This window comes from Bufo bufo, chromosome 4 (genome assembly GCF_905171765.1).
Source record: "Bufo bufo chromosome 4, aBufBuf1.1, whole genome shotgun sequence".
NCBI lineage: Eukaryota > Metazoa > Chordata > Amphibia > Anura > Bufonidae > Bufo > Bufo bufo.
This window is the reverse complement of record NC_053392.1, coordinates 612262920-612273019: the sequence shown is the minus strand read 5'-3', so window position 1 is coordinate 612273019 and position 10100 is coordinate 612262920.

The following is a 10100-nucleotide window of genomic DNA, read 5'->3' as shown; positions in this document are numbered from 1 at the left end:
CAACCAGGTGAACCATGTTCTCCTTGGCTAGAAGGGGGCGATCAAAATGATACTCATCTGTTCCTGCCTCAGCTTTTGTAAGACTCTCAGAAGAAGCCTCAGCGGAGGGAAGGCGTACAGAAGCTGATTCGGCCACGGAAGGGGGAAGGCGTCTGTTGGAGAGTCTTCCGATTTTAGGGAAAAGAATAGGTTGCATTTTTTGTTTTCTCTGGTTGTGAATAGGTCTACTTGAGGATGGCCCCAGAGCTGAATTATCTGGTTGAAGACTTCTTGGTTTAAACACCATTCTCCCTGGTCTGCTTAGATAGTCTTCCAGCTTGTTTTCTGTTCCCTTTAAATGTACTGCTTTGATAAAAGGAACATAAGGAATAATCAGGGAAAAAATTTCTGCGGCTAAGGACATAAGATTTTTTGATCTGGTCCCTCTTTGACGGTTTAGGTAGGATACCACTGTGGCATTGTCTGAGAAGATTTTTATTCCCCTTCCTTGTATTATGGGTAATTCTCTTAAGGCAAATAAAACTGCTCTGAGCTCTGATCTTCTGGGAGTCCTGACTCTCTATTGAGCTCCATACCCCCTGTCGAACGCCCCACTGACTACAGGCGCCCCACCCGGTCGGACTGGCGTCTGTGGTGATGGTTATCTGCTCCTGTAGATCCCAAGGGAGGCCCTGAGACAGATTTGAAGGATCCAGCCACCCGATTAAGGATTGTATCACCTAAGGGGTGAGAGGAAGTGGGGCATTCAATGGGGATAGTGATTCCTGCCACATCCTTAGAATCTGCCATTGAAGTGTTCTGGAGTGAAACTGGGCCAAATTGACTGCGGGAAATGTGAAGATCATTCTGCCTAATACTGCCATTCCCTGTCTGATGGTTCGATCTTTTGAGGCTACCAGGGACCGCACATCTTCTCTTAAATCGGGATATCTTGTGCTGAGGAAGGATACAACGTAGGTTTACCGAGTCCAGAATCCGTCCTAAAAATACACAACTTTGGGAAGGGGGTCAGTTTTGACTTTCCCCAGTTTATCTGCCATCCTAGTTTTGTCAAAATTTGCAATACTTCTTGGAGATGAGAGGTTAAAAGGTTTTCTGATTCTGCCACCACTAGAAGATCATCCAAATAAGGAATAACCAAAATGTCTCCTTCCCTTATGTGGGCCATAACCTCTGCCATCAACTTTGTAAAGAGTCTGGGGGCCTGAGATATTCCAAACGGAAGTGCTCTGTATTGTAGATGATGGACTTGGCCTTCCATGGAAACTGCCACTCTGAGATATTTTTGGAAATCTGCATAAATTGGGATGGGGTAATAGGCACCTTTTATATCTATGGTGGCCATGACACAGTCTTTGAATAGATGTTTTATTGCAGACTGTATAGATTCCATTCAGAATTTTTTGTATCTTAGGAACGGATTTAAGTCGCTCAGGTTTATGATCATTCTGAATGCTCCTTCTGGTCTGGGTACAAGAAAAAGGGACGAATAAAAACCCGTCTAGAACCTTTTTCTCTAGAAGGGAAAAAAACATATTGTTTTAGTGCTAGGTTTCTCGTAGAATTTTACATAAGATTTGTACTCTTTAATCTTTCCGGTGGGGGAGAGAAACTCTAGACGGAACCAGTCTTTTATAATACCAAGAATCCACAGGCTTGATGAGATTTTTTCCCAAGCCCGAAAAAAAAAAATCACGGGACAGAAACAATCATTGTTGACCAACTTTGGACCCTGAAGTGGACTGTGAATTAAAGAGAAATCCTTTTATCCTTCTTATTTCTGTTTTCTTGTCGAAAATTCTGTCATTTGTCTCTATTGAAAAAAATATATATTTCTACGAAAAAACTGTTGTCTTTTGGGAGGTCTGGAGACAGAAAACCCCTTTTTGTTATCAGAGGCCTTCTCTAAAAGGTCATCCAAGACCGGTCCAAAGAGATAATCTCCCTGGCACGGAATAGAACAAAGTTTATTCTTTGAACCCATGTCACCAAACCATCCCTTAAGCCAAATAGCTCTCCTGGCAGAATTAGATAGAGCTGCTGACCTCGCATTTAATTTGAATGCATCCGCAGAAGCATCCGAGATTAAGTCTACTGCTTTAACCCCTTAAGGACCCATGACGTACCGGTACGTCATAACTTGAAATCTGTATTCCGGCGCCCCAGGGGTTAATCGGAACGGGATTTCGGCTGAAATCATTCAGCCGGCATCCCGTAACAATGCAGGGGGGGGGGTCATTTGACCCCCCCGCATCGGCGATCGCAGAAAACCGCAGGTCAATTCAGACCTGCGGTTTGCTGCGCTTTGTGCAGTTTCTGATCCCCGCGGGTCCTGACCGCGGGGATCAGAAGCTTTAGTGTCCCTAAAATATATATTTTACACCCCCCCCTGCACCCCTGCATGATTTTTTGCCGGCGGGTGGTGCAGGGGGGGGAGTTGGGGGCGGTGCGGGAGGCGGGCGGTGCGGCAGGCGGGATCGCGATCCCCCGCCCGCCTCCCCTTGTATAATCGTTGGTCTCTAGTGGGTATACCAGGGTGCCAGCACATTGCTGGCACCCTGGTATAAACGGCTGACATCGATGATGCGATGTCAGCCGTTTAACCCTTTCCATACAGCGGTCCGTAAGAGGGAGCTCCCTCCCTCTCCCATCGGGGGGCTGCTGTGCTTTTGCAGCCCCCCGATGGAGAGGGAGAGAGCCCCCAGACAGCCCCCCTCAGCCCTGTGCTTACCCTTCCCCGTCTGCAAAGTTCTGACAACTACTGAGCAGACGGGGAAGGTTCCCATGGCAACAGGACGCCTCTCAGGCATCCTGCTGTCCATGGTGCTGTGAACAGATCTGTGCTAAAGGCATAGATCTGTTCAGACAAAGTGTAAGTAAAATACAGTACTGTACAATATATATTGTTCTGTACTGTATTATACAGACATCAGACCCACTGGATCTTCAAGAACCAAGTGGGTCTGGGTCAAAAAAAAAGTGAAAAAAAGTGAAAAAAAAGTAAAAATCCAAAAACACATTTATCACTGATTAAAAATGAATAAAATAAAATTCCCTACACATGTTTGGTATCGCCGCGTCCGTAACGACCTGATCTATAAAACGGTCATGTTACTTTCCCCGCACGGTGAACGCCATAAAAATAAAAAAATAAAAACTATTAGGAAATTGAAATTTTGCCCACCTTACTTCCCAAAAAAGGTAATAAAAGTGATCAAAAAAGTCGCATGTACGCCAAAATAGTACCAATCAAACCGTCATCTCATCCCGCAAAAATCATACCCTACCCAAGATAATCGCCCAAAAACTGAAAAAACTATGGCTCTTAGACTATGGAAACACTAAAACATGATTCTTTTGGTTTCAAAAATGAAATCATTGTGTAAAACTTAAATAAATTAATAAAAAGTATACATATTAGGTATTGCCGCGTCCGTATCGACCGGCTCTATAAAAATATCACATGACCTAACCCCTCAGGTGACCACCGTAAAAAAATTAAAATAAAAACGGTGTAAAAAAAGCAATTTTTTGTCATCTTACGTCACAAAAAGTGTAATAGCAAGTGATCAAAAAGTCATATGCACCCCAAAATAGTGCCACTCAAACCGTCATCTCATCCCGCAAAAAATGAGACCCTACTTAAGATAATCGCCCAAAAACTGAAAAAACTATGGCTCTTAGACTATGGAGACACTAAAACATTTTTTTTGTTTTAAAAATGAAATCATTGTGTAAAACTTACATAAATAAAAAAAATTCTATACATATTAGGTATCGCCGCGTCCGTGACAACCTGCTCTATAAAATTACCACATGATCTAACCTGTCAGATGAATGTTGTAAATAACAAAAAAAAAAAACGTGCCAAAATTTTTTTTTCTTGTTACCTTGCCGCACAAAAAAGTGTAATATAGAGCAACCAAAAATCATATGTACCCTAAACTAGTACCAACAAAACTGCCACCCTATCCCGTAGTTTCTAAAATGGGGTCTTTTTTTGGAGTTTCTACTCTAGGGGTGCATCAGGGGGGCTTCAAATGGGACATGGTGTAAAAAAAAACAGTCCAGCAAAATCTGCCTTCCAGAACCGTATGGCATTCCTTTCCTTCTGCGCCCTGCCGTGTGCCCGTACAGCAGTTTACGGCCACATATGGGGTGTTTCTGTAAACTACAGAATCAGGGCCATAAATAATGAGTTTTGTTTGGCTGTTAACCCTTGCTTTGTAACTGGAAAAAAAATATTAAAATGGAAAATCTGCCAAAAAAGTGAAATTTTGAAATTGTATCTCTATTTTCCATTAAATCTTGTGCAACACCTAAAGGGTTAACAAAGTTTGTAAAATCTGTTTTGAATACCTTGAGGGGTGTAGTTTCTTAGATGGGGTCACTTTTATGGAGTTTCTACTCTAGGGGTGCATCAGGGGGGTTTCAAATGGGACATGGTGTCAAAAAACCAGTCCAGCAAAATCTGGCTTCCAAAAACCATATGGCGCACCTTTCACTCTACGCCCCACTGTGTGGCCGTACAGAGGTTACAGCCACATATGGGGTGTTTCTGTAAACGGCAGAGTCAGGGCAATAAAGATACAGTCTTGTTTGGCTGTTCACCCTTGCTTTGTTAGTGGAAAAAATGGGTTAAAATCGAAAATTAGGCAAAAAAAAGAAATTCGCAAATTTCATCCCCATTTGCCAATAACTCTTGTGCAACACCTAAAGTGTTAACGAAGTTTGTAAAATCAGTTTTGAATACCTTGAGGGGTGTAGTTTATAGAATGGGGTCATTTTTGGGCGGTTTCTATTATGTAAGCCTCGCAAAGTGACTTCAGACCTGTAGTGGTCCCTAAAAATTGGGTTTTTGTAAATTTCTGAAAAATTTCAAGATTTGCTTCTAAACTTCTAAGCCTTGTAACATCCCCAAAAAATAAAATATCATTCCCAAAGTGCTACAAACATGAAGTAGACATATGGGGAATGTAAAGTAATCACAATTTTTGGGGGTATTACTATGTATTACTGAAGTAGAGAAACTGAAAGTTTGAAATTTGCTAATTTTTCTAAATTTTTGTTAAATATGGTATTTTTTTATGCAAAAAAATTAACTTTTTTGACCCAATTTTAGCAGTGTCATGAAGTACAATATGTGACGAAAAAACAATCTCAGAACGGCCTGGATAAGTCAATGCGTTTTAAAGTTATGAGCACTTAAAGTGACACTGGTCAGATTTGCAAAAAATGGCCAAGTCCTTAAGGTGAAATAGGGCTGAGTCCTTAAGGGGTTAAGGATGGTGGGGAACACTGCTAGTAATTGGTTTCTGGAGGTTTTACTCTGGTAATGGGACTCCAGTTCTTGTAGCCATAACTTTAACGATCTGGCAGTAGAAGTGGTGGCAATATTCGGTTAAAATGCCTGGGTAGAGGCCTCCCATACCTTTTTAAAGGTAAACTTCTGCTCGTCTATCCACAGGATCTTTTAAGGTGCCAAGATCTTCAAATGGCAAATTTAGGAGGCCTGTCCCAGCAGGAGGACTCAGCCTCCTCAAAGGGGTATTTTCTTTTCACATTTTTGGGAATAAAAAAATGTCGTCAGGTTTTTTCCATCCTTTCTGAATAAATTTTTTTATGTTTTCATTTAATGGAAACATTCTTGATCTTTTGTGCCCCAGATCACCAAACATTATATCTTGGACAGACTTTTGTTCTCTACATTCATCCACTTTCACAATAGCCTTCAGCAGAGATTTCGTATCCTCAGGGAAAAAATAAAGGTCTACCCGTGGTTTCTTCATCAGAAGAAGAGTTTGAAACTTCTAAGATTTCTCCATGCTCGTTCTCGTCTGAAGAACCTGAATCAGATACCATGGCAGAGTGACTCAGTTTGCATGAGGCTGAGGAAGGGAGACTCTTCTTAAACATTTTTATTGAATCAGAAACTTCGGATTTGACAATATCCTTAATACTCTGAAGCAGAGATGGGGATTCCTCTTCTACCACCTTATCCACACAATGCAGACATAATAACTTAGACCAGGAAGGGGCGAGCTTTTTCTTGCATACAGAACACGCTTTCCCTCTGGTCTTTGTGGTAGCTTTCCTAGGGCCCTCTTTGACACTCTAAAATTAAAAAAATAAGAGAACAAGCCCTATTAGAACCTGACAGAGGAAAATAGAAGTTGGGGATTGACCCCCATACCCCACCAGTAGTATGGGTCTGGCGTCATGACCCTTCTGGACGTCGGCGCGCTGACTACTCTCCTCCTCCATTATAGCAGACAGGGATAGATCGTCTTCCATAAGAGATCCACCAATGCTTATAGGCTGGCTGGGTTCTTTCTAACCACGCGCTAAAGGGTTTTAAATACCCTAGGTCGGGTCCCTGCCGATGCTCCAATGCGGCCTCAGTAGGAGAAGTCCCTCCCCACTTCCGGAACGCTCACCGCTTGCGTTCCAAATACCATAAGTTGCGCAACTACCGGTTCATGCACAGGGCACGTGGAACAAAACTCTCCCCCCGCCTCTCTAAGTTTCCCAGGCAGGGAGGCAGGCAGAGAAAGGCCCCTGACTTCTTAAACACCGCCAGGAAGATTCGGCATGTCAGCATCACCTCACGGTAATGCTGGGACTGCCCAGGAACACCGGCCCGATGATGTATCTAGGACCCAGAAGGAAGACCCCAGACTTTGCAGGTGGCTCCTAGTGGAGACTTACGCCGAACCAGGTAACCCCTATCAAGAGGGTCTTCAGGGGCTCCTGCAGCCTAAATCTTGCTCTCCACAAAATATCGTCCTATCCATAGGACAGGAAACAGGAACTGGTGGTATAGGGGCAGGGCCCCTCCTTAAGAGCTCTCCACGAAAGTTCTTGTTTCCTGTCCTGGATGTAGGCGGTCTCTCAAGGGTGCGGTCATGGGCGTAAGGGAAATATTTGTATTGCAATATCTGTTCGGATTACCTACATCCACTCCGTCCTAATGTCCCGCACAAGTGCGTAACAAACATGGCGGAGGTAATGGCAGGATGGCTGGAGTTATCCAATTTCTCCCCGTTACTGAGCTGGGATCTATTTGATTTTGATACCATGAAAGCATATCCATGGCCTGAGTTCTTAAGAGGAAGCAAGTGGACCAAATATGGATTAGGCCACGTATTTCTTTGATGTATATTTCAAGATAGGGGGTTTCATGTGTGACCTCGGCTGGAGCGGACACTAGCCTTTTCCTGACCCCTCTATCGGTTCTGGTCTGTGTAAAGTTTTGTATATGAACCTCATGCCATCTTCATATTTAGGGGTCTCTGAAGTTGCTCCATCTTACTGATTTTATGGCTACAATCTCCTGACCTGGCTTTGGAGAGGGAACATGGACGAGGTGATGACCCAATGTAAAGGGAGGGGTTGCCTACTCCTAACAATAGTTTGGATATTTGGATACCTCTATCACCACAACAGTCTTTACCAGACCCCTCCCTTGGCGTTATTGTATAATGTCCCAGCATTCCCAGCAGCGCTCACCTCTCCGCTCAGCAGCTCAGTGATCCTGGTGGTAAGTTCTAGGATCTTCTTCTCATGTATCAGGGAATGAGGTGGAGGCTTGGTAATGGGGCTCTGGGTCCTGCTCCATCCTCCTGACACTCGGGGTGTCACACACTCACCAGACGACTTCTTCACTACTGTGTAATCCTGTGTATGGGGAGACGCCGATCACTACAAAGATTCTAAGAATCCTTCACCTTTCCAGACATTTTCCTGGTTTATTACTAGAGATAAGAGAGATGTCATGTGAGACTCTCACCTCTCCAGTTATCAAGGAGATGATCTCCAGGGTGAGGTCCAATATCCTTCCAGCCATGTGGTCTCTGTCCTTCTCCATCCTTGGTGGGTCATTGATGGAAAGAGTCCTGTAGCTAAGGAACGTGAAGGAAATAGGAAGGATTGAGAGCAAAATCACATTGGAAGAACATCTCATGAAGTAAAGAGTTTCAGGAATTGGGAATTATTAAGGGCCAAAGATAGAGCACAATGGAGATGACTTAGCTATTGAGGTGTCCTACATATATCAGACTGTTGATCATGAAATGATACATCAGCCAGTCGGCCACCCCTGCTATATGTGTAAATACTGTGACACAGGACACATGGCAGCGTCCCACATACAGCAGACATAGCGGCCTGGAAGATGATCTCTCTCATATCCCTTTACCCTGAAGTATTAGCATAATCCTCCAAAGACATTAGTGGAAATGTTTCCAGCCCTGATCTGCCCTTCAGGAAGCTCCTTACCACTCTCTACCATTTACCTTCACCTTGTGTATTTCTAAATTAGAAGACAGAGCTCCAGTAGTAGGGGCAGTGATACCGACCATTTTTGTAATATACTTTAATTACTAAAATTGTACATTTCTATTAGAAAAATAGCTATGAAGTGGCCCATTTTGCGCCTTGGCAACGCCCCTATCTTCAGCCAATGTTGAGCGTGTCTCCACATTTGAGTAAACAGAAGGGGGGGGTCGGCGTCACTTTAGAGCAATTTTTCTAATAGAAATGTACGATTTCAGTAATTAAAGCATATTACAAAAATGGTCAGTATCACTGCCTCTACACATTACAAAAAGAAATAAAATGAATGACTGTTACACTTTAAATGGTCAAACTTTTCACACAACTACACTTAAGTCAATAGTAGAGCTGAATGTAAGAAACTTTGTAATATATCTTATCAGAGAAAAATGCATCTTTCTCCACACATCAGCTCGTTGCTTCCTCTTCTCCCCCACGTCCTCCAAAATAATATTTTGCAAGACTGTAGTTTTTTTTGAGGGAACGACTTATAAACTAAAAACATGAGTAAAAATTTTATACAAATCATGTAAAAAACATAGAAAATGTTCCCTTTTGAAAGACCAGCCATCCCTGTCCCAAGGCTTGCTCTGATAGACGTGCAATATATCAAATAGAATGGAATTTTAGGGGAACGCTATAAGATTACAAAATTAATTTGAATAAATAAAAATAAATAAAAAATAGACTTTTGTATTTTTTTTTTTCCAAAACTATAAACTTAAATATTCTTTACCATACAGTCCTCCGTGTAAACCCTCAGCCTTCTCTCCTCCTGGATGCACACGTAAAGCACAGTCCTGTAATGGTCGTGTCTGATATAACTGATCACATGACTGACATCAAAGGTCCTACAGCTACCAACATTTATATTTCTGATCACATGACGGTGACATCATCAAAGGTCCTACAGACAGTAACATTTACATCCCTCCCATGTAACCGATCACATGACTGTGACATCATCAAAGGTCCTACAGCCGCTAACATGTACATCCCTCCCATGTAACCGATCACATGACATCATCAAAGGTCCTACAGCCACTAACATTTACATCCCTCCCATGTAACTGATCACATGACTGTGACATCATCAAAGGTCCTACAGCCACTAACATTTACATCCCTCCCATGTAACTGATCACATGACTGTGACATCATCAAAGGTCCTACAGCCACTAACGTTTACATCCCTCCCATGTAACTGATCACATGACTGTGACATCATCAAAGGTCCTACAGCCACTAACATTTACATCCCTCCCATGTAACTGATCACATGACTGTGACATCATCAAAGGTCCTACAGCCACTAACATTTACATCCCTCCCATGTAACTGATCAGTGACTATCTGAACGTAATAAGGAAAACAGCCGATCGGAGGAGCCAATCATTACCTCAGACCATTCAGGAGGAACGGGGCTGCCGCAGCTATGTTCCTATAAGGACCCTATGGCAGGGCTCCATAGGAACACCGTGAAATGCTCATTAAAATATTTATCCCATACCACGTAACGGAAAAATACATCAAAACGGCTGATTCGCCTTTTTTCCATTGCTTCACCTCCAAAAAATGGACTAAAAAGTGATAAAAAAAAAAAAAAGTCCCATGTAAAACCATCACTCCTCCACCTACCCTGTTGTGACGTCAGAAGGTCCTTACGGCGCATGGCGCTTACACATTACCTTATACCACTCTTCTCTCTCCCCTGGCACACACGCGAGCAGCTCTTTCCTTATCCTAGGAGACCCCGCCCCTTCACC